We start from the raw sequence: 12,302 nt of genomic DNA, 5'->3' as shown, positions 1-12,302 counted from the left end.
TATGAACCTCGAGGGAATTCGATTGTACAGACCTAGTCGACATGTCGAATTCCAGTTTCAGTGCAATTTTCTTGGCAACATGCGAGACGTTTCGGAATTTACCTATCGGTGTACATCGCCTACGAAGACAAAAGCACTCATCCACTAGCAATCGACACTTGCACCAAGACGTGAACACACGGCAAACACAAACAAGTAAACACCACTAGCAGAGCGAAGCAGTAAAGAGGTCTTCACTGCCCCGCGTCTCAAGCGGAAATGCTCCAAAGGGACGCTGTGCCGATGTTCTGCGGCAATGTAAATAAATCCGTAACACATATCAATTGACAACTGTCTTTCAGGTTCCTTTTTAATTCAGTCATAGTCATTCGCACCCTTTCACAACACTTCTATATGCGTTCTACTTGTTAGGCCAACTTTCTTATTTTCTGAAGCAAATGGGCGGAAAAAAATCATTATTTATGCAATAGACAGGATACAGAGCTGAATCGCTCTATTTGCCATATACCTACTTATTCTTACGAATATGTATCGATAAAAATATTCCATGCAATCATAGCAACACGTCGCTACTATGAGATTCATTCAAGTGCCTTGCTGTAAGATGAAAGCGAATTGCTCTCTACAGAACGGCATCGACCACAGAGTGTGAGATGCTGCACTTGAAATACTGTGCGATCAATCACTTACGTTAGCACTGAAAGTAGCTCCCATTGTTAATCTCCAGCGGTACGTCGTGGCACAGATATTGTGTTACCTGTACGGAGAATTGAGGGCAGCGTGCACGTTCCGCCATTGCAGTACCGAGCGGTGACATTCTGATTGCCACGTATAGCCCCTCGAAGGAGAGACAATTTGTCTCATAAGGAAAAAGCTACATGTAGTAATAAACACAAAAGTGATCCAGAAAGTTCATGCACGCCAATTGTAAAGGTATATACAAAAAGAAATGATCTGTTGTTTGAAGTAAAAACGCACATAATGTTCACATTGCAGAATAAATAAAAGAAAAAACGAAAACCCACTGATGATGGCACAGTGGTGCCGAAACATGTTCGGGTACTGAGAAAAACGGTGTTTTGCATAACTGGCGGCCTCAAATCCAAAATTTTTTAACTTAAAACACGGCCAATACAAGGAGCTGCATATCAAAAGATGGATACTAACAAGCACCTCTCAAAAGGTTGGTGAACGTATGATATCATTTCTACCATTCTGACATACAATAGCGTGCAGCATAACTAGTTATCGAGAAATTTACTAGCATGTGTAATGTAAACAAACTCTTCCATAGAAGTGAGCCCACAACTACTGCTACCTTTTGAGCACGCTGGTGGTTACCCATGTTCCAACACCAATGTTGTGTTTAGTACCCACTTTTAAAAGTTGCCCATCCCTTGTGGGGATCGAAACCACGACCTTTGGATTAGACGTCCAACGCGCTATCCTGTTTTTATTCTTATTTTCTTACCTTTTGTTTAAATCTCGAAATTCGCTGCTAAAAATGCGACACTACTTCTTGCTGTGTCGCGTCTATACGTTGCATTGTCACTTGAGTCACTAAGTTTGCAAATCAGCACCAAATAATTAGTGCCTTCGTAATCTGCTGCAGATGTACCTCACCGCATGTGATAGAATGGCGGGTTGACGCTAATGCCGAAGCGTTGGCGGCGCCACCTCCGCCGACATTCACGACACTCGCTATTAAATGAAGAAAATGTTTAACAAGAACTAAGTATTAGATATGGGCATTCTCTGAAGATCAACAAAATCAGCGCGCCTTGGGCCCTACTTTAATATCACCAATCGCAGTATTCACATGTGAGAGTATTTTTGAATACCAAGCGTATTGCTAATTTTTCTTAGCCTTAGCCGTTATTTTCGAAAGGGCCACGGCGAAAACTCCTGATTCAAAATACATTTTCCTCCTCTGAGGATCGAACGCACAACTTCTGGTTTAGTAGTACAGCGGTCTGCCACTTCATTTTTTGTTTCTTGTTATCAAAATTTTCTTCTCGAATAGAGACCTAATATCAGCCTCCTTCATAAACAAACTATTAAGAAATTAAATTCAGAAGTTATTAGGAAATCTAAAATCCTCTTCTTTGGGTAACGCTGATAACTTCGTTGTAAATAATATTGAAAAATGAATTATGCTTCCCTTCTTGAAAACCAAAATTTCCAGATGATCAACTTGCAGTGACTTAGGCGAAGTACCTGGATGCTATGGGAGGAGTCGCGACGCGACGCAGAAGCGGAGGGGCTTCTTCGCGGCACTCGACCCGAAGCTACCCCCGTACACCAGAGCACCCTACCTTATCCTCATTACGTTAAATACGGTTTTTAGCATATTTCCGAACATCTTTCCATGATTCTTATTGTTGTATCCACGGACCCAAGCAACTCGCGCACGCGCGCCCTGACCGTGACGTCGCTGGCCACAGTTCCTGTCGCGGCCGTCGGCGTCTCAGGGCGTTACCGCCGACGGAAGAGGTCGCGCCATGGCAGAGCTCGGCTCCGCAGCGCCCTCTGCCTTTTGCATATAAGGAGGAGCGCTGGCCCCGAGCCGGACAGTCTATTGTCGAGTGTCTATTGCTAGCCTTTCGTGGAGTTTATAGCGGAGCTATTGTAGTGTGATATTTGCTATTGTATTCGACTAGGCTCAGTGCACGGGTTACTCTTGGATATTACTTGGACTTGTATTGCTGGTGCACGTTTCGTCAGAAAGTTATCTCTTCATTCTAGCTGGCGCAATTCTTGTCATTAATTATTTTTCGGCCAACAGACATAGCTACATCCTGTTCACTACCCACGCTTTATACAATTTGTGGTGGCTGCTCCAAAAGTACCACCGAGGACCTCGGGTTAGGGAGCCGTCACAAAACTTATATTTACTAATTTTCGAAAATTCTATGTCCATATGCACTCTGAATTCGACATGGTTGTCGTCGCCGAGTTTGTTAAAGACATAACTTGAATAGTGGCCCAGTAACCAAATGACAGCGTTATTTTTCATCTTTGGATAAAACTGAGTATCACGTCGATAGAGTATCGTCACCGGTATATTGTCTGGAACGTTCTTAGTGATAAGTGCTACTTTTTCTTGGATCCAGCTCCAGTTGTGGATACATTCTCAGCCGGTGTATCTGTGCGGAAGAGTATTGACGAGGTTGCAGTGAGTATAGAGATCGGTATCACTCAGTCCTATCTTTTTGAGTCTCTGGTTAGTACTAATTATATCATTGATAGCTTTGCATCACCGGTACGAACATCGCAGCCGAATACACTGCAACCAACATTTTGCCATGCTGTATCCCATTTTACTCCACTGTATTGTGTAACTATTGGGTACTAGCCGTCGAGTTCCCTCCTTTCTTCTAAAATGGCTTTTGCAGTTAATTATTGAGATTGCTTTAACTTTTGACTAAGGTAGCTATGTTCAACATAATACTCCCTGATATGTTTAAGCTGGTAACAAGTTGTTTGAACATTGAGCGGCGGACCAAAACTTCGTGACCAAGACAACATGAAATAAGTGTTCTCCTTATGTCCACCAACCCCATCCCTCCATTTTGTAGGATGAAGCGCTGCCGTACTTGCAAATACAGGAAAGATCTCGCCTTTCCATATAAAATTCGTAGGCTTAGACATTGTATTTTTAACCATTTCCGCAGGAATGGGAAGAACCTGTGCCGTGTAGTATGCTTTAGATAAAACACACGTATTAATCAAATTAATTCTGTCAAATTGGTTCAGACTTCTGTGATAGTTGTCAATTAACGCACCGTTGATTTTTGTGGGCCACATCCCAGCTATTCGCTGCCGTCATGTTTAACGTGGACGCCTCCAACACTATTCCTAGCACTTTATGTTCTCCTACGTGTGTGGCACATGAAACTGCAGGATGATCAAGCCCTCACAGATTTAAAAATATGCTTTTCCTTACATCTGTTTTAGGCTCTAGATGCCTGTCAGTAGTACTGGGGTACAATCTCTAACGCAGTGACGCCATACTCATCTGTGGTTGGATCTGAGCACTATGGGACTTAACATCTGAGGTCATCAGTCCCCTAGAACTTAGAACTACTTAAACCTAACTAACCTAAGGACATCACACACACCCATGCCCGAGGCAGGATTCGAACCTGCGACCGTAGCGGTCGCGCGGTCCAGACTGTAGCGCCTAGAACCGCTCGGCCACCCCGGCCGGCCATACTCAACTCTGACAACTACTTCGACATCATCCGCATAGGCTCCTGCGACTGACTTCTCTCGTGAAATCGTTATTCCTCTCAGCTTCTTCTGTAATGGTTTTAACAGAGGTTCTAGCGAACATGGGCAAGTGGCTGCCCTGAGGAATACCTCTGTCTATTTCGAGCTGTTGCTTTACTTGCGAATTGGCTGAAATTTTAGCACTGATTCCCGTGGTCATATATTTTGTTGTTGCGATTGTGGTCTGTAGGAATCCCATGCGCTTCATTGTCTCTAGGACATACGTCTGACTGGCAAGATCAAATGCCTTAAAAAATCGAGAAAGATCAGACTACATTTTACGTTGCTGGCACTGGCTAGCACTATAATATCGCGATAAAAGGCTACCGTTTGCAGTATGATTAGCTGAAAAGGACATGTCTTCTGTTTGCAAATTATTTCGGAAGTGAGTGGCAGAAGTCTCAACTACACGAGCCACAATCTTGTAATCCGAGTACAGTAGTGATATCGGTCGAAGATTGGTTAGGTTTTTGCTACCTCTGTTCTTGAGGACGAGAACAATTTTATATTCCTTAAAATCTACTGGAACAGCTTCTCCTGCAGGACCACATTCACCATGTATGTGATCCTCTCCCCAGTTATGTGCCAGTATCTTTCATAAAATTCAATGGGAAGACCGCCATTTCCGCAGACCTTTTAGGGGGGGAGGGGGGGGGGGGGGAACTGAATATTATTTCGAAAACACTTTCTTTACTGAAGTCCGAAGAAATACTGTCATTTTCTTCTTCCTTTATACTCGAGGTAACAACATAAAAGAATTGGTCAGCACTTTCTGCGTGGGGAACACTTGATGTATACGTCCTTACGTAGTAGTTATAAGTTCGCTGACAATATCCTTTTGATTGTTGATCGTCGTGCCATCGTAGAGTTTTATTTCGTCAATGAAAGCCCTCCTTCTATTCTTCGCGTGTCTTACAAGGTGACACAATGCCGCCGTTTGGTCGTCGCCTACTGATTTAACTTTGGATTTTATATTAAGACCCTCTAACTTTTTCCATTTAAGACTGATTACTTTTGCTCTAGTCTTCCTAATGCTCTGCATTCTAGTAGCTGTGTCATCCGCTCGGTCTTACAGATGTCGGAATACTGAATAACAACATTCCATTGTCCTTTTAGTTTCAGTATCTCGTTCAGTAGCAGAGGATGTAAGAACTTTGCGCAGTTTTGGTTTCGCTTTACCACTGTAGGGAAGTCATTAGTGGTGCGTAGGCACTGGTCCCAAGCACGCCTCACTGCCTCCTCCAGATCTGATTTTGCTGGTAATGAAATGTTAAAATTCCACTGATTTTTAAACCAGCGCGTGGGCTGTGGTTTCAAATTTATACACGCGACGACGCCATTGTGGCCAAAGAAGCTGGTAGGGATCGTTTCGACATTTAAGAAGTTGTTTTCTATATTTTCAGTCTAGTCTGCTACAGGAATTCCCAACGACGTGTGTGAACCTCACTAATGTTTGGTACCGAGCTTCCCAAGCGTCTTTGAGTTTAAGATCACAAACAAGACGGTTTCACTCAGTTGAATAAGTAAAATTTGGGGTCTGATCTTTCCGGGACACTGCGCAATTGAAATCACCTCCAATGGCAAGCTGCTTAGAACTTTTCCTCAGTAAATAAATTATATATTCCTTATAAAACCGTGCTCTGTCAGCTCGACGAGTACTTACGGAAGGCCAAAAATATTGACGCTCAATCCTCTATCCGATTCTAATCTTTCGTTTAGGGTGACTGGGATGCCTTCCCTAAGTAAGACGGCAGTCCCCACGTTCATTTCTGGGGAAGAATTTATTATTGCTATAAAACTGGGAATTTTTATGTGCTGCAACGCCACCTCTTGCAAAAGGGCTGTGTCTGTTCCCAACTCCGGCCGGAGTGGCCGAGCGGTTCTAAGCGCTACAGTCTGGAACCGCGCGACCGCTACGGTCGCAGGTTCGAATCCTGCGTCGGGCATGGATGTGTGTGATGTCCTTAGGTTAGTTAGGTTTAAGTACTTCTAAGCTCTAGGGGACTGATGACCTCAGACGTTAAGTCCCATAGTGCTCAGAGCCATTAGAACCATTTTTGTTCCCAACTCGTAAATATATTGTTGTGGAGCACTCACCTTGACTTCAGATCTGATTTTGTTAATATTTAACGTCGTTATTTTATAGGTATGTGACATACTGATACCTATGAAGGAAGGCGGAGGAAATAATCATCGTAACGGTCGGATCTTCATGCCATTCCATTTTTGTTTCCGTTTGGAAATCCATGTCTTGCTCGTGGTTTCCCCGCGGCATCTTTATTCTTATTTTTCTTGCGTACCGCATTTACATATAGTTGGATTCTGTTCCTGCGGCGCCCACTATAGGCCATCTCTGCAGACGGCGCCGTGGGTAGGTCTTAGAGGAACGTCAACGGCTAACGGTCGTCCAGACACTTCGGCCGGAATCGCTCTCGACTTGTCCTCCAGCTGCAGCCCAGATGGGGAAGCACTTCCGCTAACAACTTGTTTGTCATCAACCTCTGCCTGAAGTTGTTTGTTGATACCTTCAGTTTCCGACTGCTGTGTATGTTCGTGTTTCTTGTTGTGATAACATTCGTGTTTCCGCTACGCGAGCTTTTGCTATTTGCTGTTTATCATCCTCACCTAGAGGCATGGTTTGTTTACTATCACAGCTGTCCACCCTGTGTTGACTCGCTGCGGCCACCTGCGGTTCACATGTTGGTTGTTCCACCGGAACTTGTTGCTGTGGATGGGTGAATAGCCGACCATCCGCTCTCCGACAGCAGCTGCAGTGTCGCTGTTTGGCATTCCTGAGGAAAAATAGTCCACTGGACCGGATTCTAAAAATAACCCCAAAAAATTTTGGTCGTACGTGGAATCTATAACGCTAAAAATAATTCAATACCTTCTCTTGCTGACAGTACGGGTAATGTGACGGATGATGATGAACAGAAGGCCGAAATTCTAAACTTAGCTTTCAAAAACTCGTTAACGGTAGAGGACTGCAGCACCATTCCCCCTTTCAATTATCGAACAAACACAAGGATGGCTGGCATAGCGTTTAGTGTATCTGGGATTGTAAAAGAGTTAAGATCCTTACACGCCAGGAAGGGATTTGGCCCAGACGGTATCCTCGTAAGTTTATATGTTGACTGTGCTACAAATATAGGACCATTCTTATCCATCATCTATCAAAGATCATTGGAACAGCGGAAAGTTTCACGGGACTGGAACTAGGCCCAGGTCATGGCAAACTATAAAAAGGGTAGAAAATCGGATGCACATAATTACCGGCCAATTTCAGTGACATCGATTTGTTTTAGAATCATGGAACATATTTTCTGTTCAAACATAACGAGCTTTCTAGACTCTGAGAAGCTCATCTGCAGAAACCAGCACGGTTTTAGGAAACAGCGGTCGTGCGAGACACAGCTGGCCCTCTTTGTGCATGATGTACAAAGCCTCTGGATAACGGCTCCCAGATTGATGCCGTATTTCTCGACTTTCGAAAGGCGTTCGACTCAGTTCCGCACTGTCGCTTGCTCCAAAAACTGCGCGCTTGCGGTCTATCCGATGACGTATGCGGTTGGATAGAAAGTTTTCTAACAGCAGAGAGCAGTATGTCGTCCTGAACAGGCTGACCAACAGAAACAAGCGTAACCTAAGGTGTGTCCCAGGGCAGTGTAATAGGTCCGCTGCTTTTTACGATTTACATAAACGATCTGGTTGATGGTATTGACAGTGGCATTAGACTGTTTGCCGGTAGTCTATAGGAAAGTAGTATCACACGAGAGTTGTGAAGAAGTCAATGAGGATTTGCAGAAAATAAATGCGTGGTGTAATGACTCGCAGTTATCTCTCAATATTAGTAAGTCTAACCTACTGCGTATAACAAGGCGAAAATCCCCATTAATGTGAGAGTACAGAATAAATGCCCAGTCTTTGGAAGCGGTAACATCTGCCAAGTGTTCGGGTGTGGCTATTCGACATTATCTCAAATGGAATGATCAGATTACACAAGTAACGGGCAAGGTGAACTCTAGATTGCGGTTTATCGGTAGAATCCTGAAGCGATGCAGTCCTTCAACAAAGGAAATTGCTTAGAATACGTAACCTCGTCCAGTCTTAGAGTAATGTTCGTCTGTTCAAAAAATGTTCAAATGTGTGTGAAATCTTATGGGACTTAACTGCTAAGGTCGTCAGTCCCTAAGCTTACACATTACTTAACCTAAATTATCCTAAGGACAAACACACACACCCATGCCCTAGGGAGGACTCGAACCTCCGCCGGGACCAGCCATGTTGGTCTGTATGGGACCCTTACCAGTTGGATTTCATTCAAGAGATTGAGAAGGTCCAAAGCAGAGCAGCAAGATTCGTGACTGGTACATTTAGGTAAAGCGAGAGCGTTACAAATCTGATAGAAAGCCTGAAGTGGGATACACTTGTAGATAGACGACGCGCTAAACGGAAGGGGGCTGCTCACTAAATTCCGAAATCCGATCTTCGCCGAGGATGTAGAGCATATATTGTTACCACCAACTTTCAAATCGCGCAATGATCACCACTCAAAGATAAGGGAAATTAGAGCTCGTACTGAGGCGTTCAGACAGTCGTTTTTCCCTAGTGCGATCCGCGAGTAGAACAGAGGGGGGAAAAATGACTTTGGCGCGAATTGTGCTCTCCGCCACACACCGCTTGGTGGCTAGCGGAGTATATATGTAGATGTAGAACGTTTTAGGAACGTAGCATCAGATCCACGTTCCTGCCATTTATTTGTCGTTGATGCTGGTGTGCTGTGTACATCTCCCTCAGAGCTACTACCGTCAAAAGTTTTGCGTCTCTTTTTGGTGGCAGTGTCGCTTGTCGCAGGTGTCGTTTCGTCCGTACTTTCCCAAGCCAGGGTGGGAAATTCCTCTATGCGTACTACTTGCCGTTCGTGCAACTCAGGTGCACTATCGGCCGTAGCAATTTCTACCGCCTGATTATCAGTAATGATCTCCGCTAGCGTTAGCCGTTTCCGTTGCTGTAACGAATTTTTTAAGACAATCATGGCGCGTGTAGCCACTCTCATTGCAGATATGACACGTCAACGTTTGACCACTCTACATAACTTGAACCCTGTAATGGCAGACCATGATATGGGAAGGAATATTGACTTTAATATGTATTTCCACGGCTCTAACACAACTGTGGCACTGCAACCTACTGTATGTTGGCTAGACCAGCGTACATTACGAATCATTTTTACATCCCCATACGTGAATATAACATCTTTCAAATAGCAATTTTCAACTTCTGGGCCGGCCGCGGTGGTCTAGCGGTTCAGGCGTTCAGTCCGGAACCGCGCGACTACTACGGTCGCAGGTTCGAATCCTGCCTCGGGCATGGATGTGTGTGATGTCCTTAGGTTAGTTAGGTTTAAGTAGTTCTAAGTTCTAGGGGACTGATGACCACAGATGTTAAATCCCATAGTGCTCAGAGCAATTTGAACCAACTTCTGGGGGCAGATTTAAAATACGCACGTGTTTATACTCTACGTAGGCATTAGTAATGGTGACAGTACTTACAGAGTTATCCCGGTAGCTCTCCCGCCGTGCTTCACTAGTATCTTATCCAGCAACACAGGGTTCAATAATTTGAAGAAAAAAATCCTGCTCCATATCGTAATATGCAGTGTGCGCCTGATCAGAACTGATACAAATAGTGTCCAATCATGAATTTCCAGACACGTCGCTTGCAGGTGATGGGTAGACGTTTCAAATTCAAATCGGAGGGTACACTTCCTTGGAAATAACCTGGCCATATCAGCAGCTAACCAGCGATCGAGAAAGCGAGATAATAAGAACTAAACACAGTTATAAACAGTACCACAATTAATTTAAATAATCACTGAACTTACGAAAGGAAGTAGAGTAATCACAACTAAAACCACTCTTAAACACGCGGCTTAACGGCGCTCTCAGCACGTCCTAACAGCTCGGTGTCTCAAACGCAATTGCCAAAGGGACGCTGTGCCAATGTTCTACAGCAATGTAAATATAGTCGTAAAACATATCAAATGATACCTGCCTTTCAAGTTTCTTTTTAGTTCAGACATAGTCATTCGGACTCTTTTACAACACTTTTATGTGCATTCTACTTGTTAGGTCAACTTTCTTATTTTCTGAAGCAACTGGGCAGAAAAGAAGTCATTATTTATGCAAACGATGGGATACAGCGTTGAATCGTTCTATTTACCATATACCTACTTATTCTTACACTTGTGTATCGACAGAGATATAGCATGCAATCATAGCAACACGTCGCTGCTCTGAGATTGTTCACGTGCGTTGCTTTCAGATGAAAGTGAATTTCAGTCTTCAGAGCAGCATCGAGCCACCAAGTGGAATACGCCACACTGGAAATACTGCGCGATCAGTCACATACGTTGGCTCTGAGAGTAGCTCCACTTGTTAATCTCTCATGAACCGTCCTCAGTAGCGTCGTTGCACAGATGTAGCGTTACCTGTACGGGGAACGCCGGGCACCGTGCATCTGCTGCCATTGCAGTACCGAGCGATGACTGATTGCCATGCATATCCCTTTGAAGGTGAGACAATTTGTCTCACAAGGGAAAAGCTTGCCTAACAGGCACCTTTCGAAAGGTGTGGCCGAGCGGTTCGAGGCGCTTCAGTCTGGAACCGCGCTGCTGCTACGGTCGAAGGTTCGAATCCTTCCTCGGGCATGGATGTGTGTGATGTCCTTAGGTTAGTTAGGTTTATGTAGTTCGTAGTCTAGGGGACTGATGATCTCAGATGTGAAGTTCCATACTGCTTAGAGCCATTGTTTTTGAAAGGTAGGTGGATGTATGACGTCGTTTCTACCACTTTCTCTTATAATAGCAAGCAGGATAACTGTATTTCGAGAAATTTACTAGCATGTGTAATTTAAACAAACTGAAGCATAGAACTGAATTGGCAACTATTGGTGCCTTTCGAACACGCTAGTGGTCACCCGTGTTCCAATACGAATACCGTGTTTAGTTCTTTTTTAGAAATTGCCCATCCCTTTTTTTTGCCTTATCCTTTTTTTTTCTCATGCGTGTGAGTGCGAGGCTGTCGCCTGCAATGTAGGTAGGGTTCACGAATCCTGGAGGCCTGGCCACGATGCCGCTACCATACCCGTCACCTATTCACATGGTTTCTGGGCTACATTTTTGTTACTTTTTAATTTTAATTTTTTATTGTTTTATTTTTTTAAATTTTTGTTAGTGCAAAGGAAGTCCATGCCTGTTCATAGCATCACGCAGCACAGAGCTAGTCCCAGCTCAGCAACTACTCAAAGTTGCTCTTCGTGAATGAATGATGTCCCTAGTTTCCGTTATCTTGCATTCGCTTTCCCGATGGTTGCTTGCTGATGGCTGATTCTCGAAACTCTTGAGTACGCATGCGATGGAAGATGCGCATTGCTAACGTGGTGACACAATAGTACAACGATATGTCAAAAAACGATTTCCCGTGTGGTAAGCCCCGTGAATTTCGGTAACAGAGGCGTTGGGAACCCTGCGTTTCTTCTTAAATCTTCTTGCAGCTTCAAATAAAAGTATCTCTAAAAGAAAGAAAAGGAAATAAGGGAGCTGGGAAAAACAATCTTCCGTTGAGCGTCATATTTTCGGAATCAAGTGTAAAATGCCTTGTTTGCAAAACTAAAAGGAGCCCAAAAATGCAATTAAATTGTCGAGGACACCGTACATTGCAACTCTGTACTGCCGTTTAGCCCATGATGCAGATCACCCACATACTATGGTGCGGAGCAGACCAAGGCTAAGTAGACAGTAACAATAATAAGAAAATATTGAAAAAAAGACTTCTTCCAAGTAATCTATAAACTTAAATTCTTCCATCACTTAAAGCCATAGTGAGAAAAGTTTGAAACTGTTCCTCATACTTTCGCAATTTCCTAATCGCATGGTACTCTTCGAGGAGGTACATCTGATAATCGTGGAGTGTTTGCGTTGTATGGGCGAGCATGTAATATACGAACTGGCCCATTAGCCACATATAGCT

Source organism: Schistocerca nitens, chromosome 1 (assembly GCF_023898315.1).
Source record: "Schistocerca nitens isolate TAMUIC-IGC-003100 chromosome 1, iqSchNite1.1, whole genome shotgun sequence".
In the NCBI taxonomy this organism is placed as follows: Eukaryota; Metazoa; Arthropoda; class Insecta; order Orthoptera; family Acrididae; genus Schistocerca; species Schistocerca nitens.
This window is presented reverse-complemented; position numbering follows the sequence as displayed.